We start from the raw sequence: 417 nt of genomic DNA, 5'->3' as shown, positions 1-417 counted from the left end.
CACCCCCCCACTATCACAAATTATGCAGTAGAGTTCCCTGAATTTAAAGAAATCACAGGGTTCGACATATCTGGCATGCAAAGAATGATCATCACCTGAGAAAACCACATTCGTGATCATGGCACGTACCCTGCCAGGTAAATATCTTAGTTGCTTTTCTACTGCTGTGCTAAAACACCATGAACAACAACAACAAAAACCNTTACAAAAGGAAGCATTTAATTGGGCTATGGTTTCAGAGGGTTAGAGTCCATGATGGTGGAGCTAATGTATAGTATGGGAACACAGGAAGCCCTGAGCACATGAGGTTCTGAGTGAATGTGTGTAGTTGACATAAGCCCTCCATGCCAAGGATCCTAACTTCAGACTCGGTAAAGNAGCAAAGCCCTCCCCTTGGGGTGAGATGCAGAGGGATGA

At 44.6% G+C, this 417-nt stretch overlaps 1 non-coding gene across 1 annotated transcript in view; it reads right to left on the bottom strand.

Moving 5' to 3' along the window:
- The window catches only part of LOC115032062, a 168-nt gene extending 23 nt beyond the window's left edge, over nucleotides 1-145 (bottom strand). The window contains exon 1 of the small nuclear RNA XR_003837706.1: nucleotides 1-145. This exon is cut by the window's left edge and continues 23 nt beyond it. This is a non-coding gene — a small nuclear RNA (U1 spliceosomal RNA).
- Nucleotides 146-417: the final 272 nt, after the last annotated feature.

This window comes from Mus caroli, chromosome 9 (assembly GCF_900094665.2).
Source record: "Mus caroli chromosome 9, CAROLI_EIJ_v1.1, whole genome shotgun sequence".
In the NCBI taxonomy this organism is placed as follows: Eukaryota; Metazoa; Chordata; class Mammalia; order Rodentia; family Muridae; genus Mus; species Mus caroli.
This window is presented reverse-complemented; position numbering and strand designations above follow the sequence as displayed.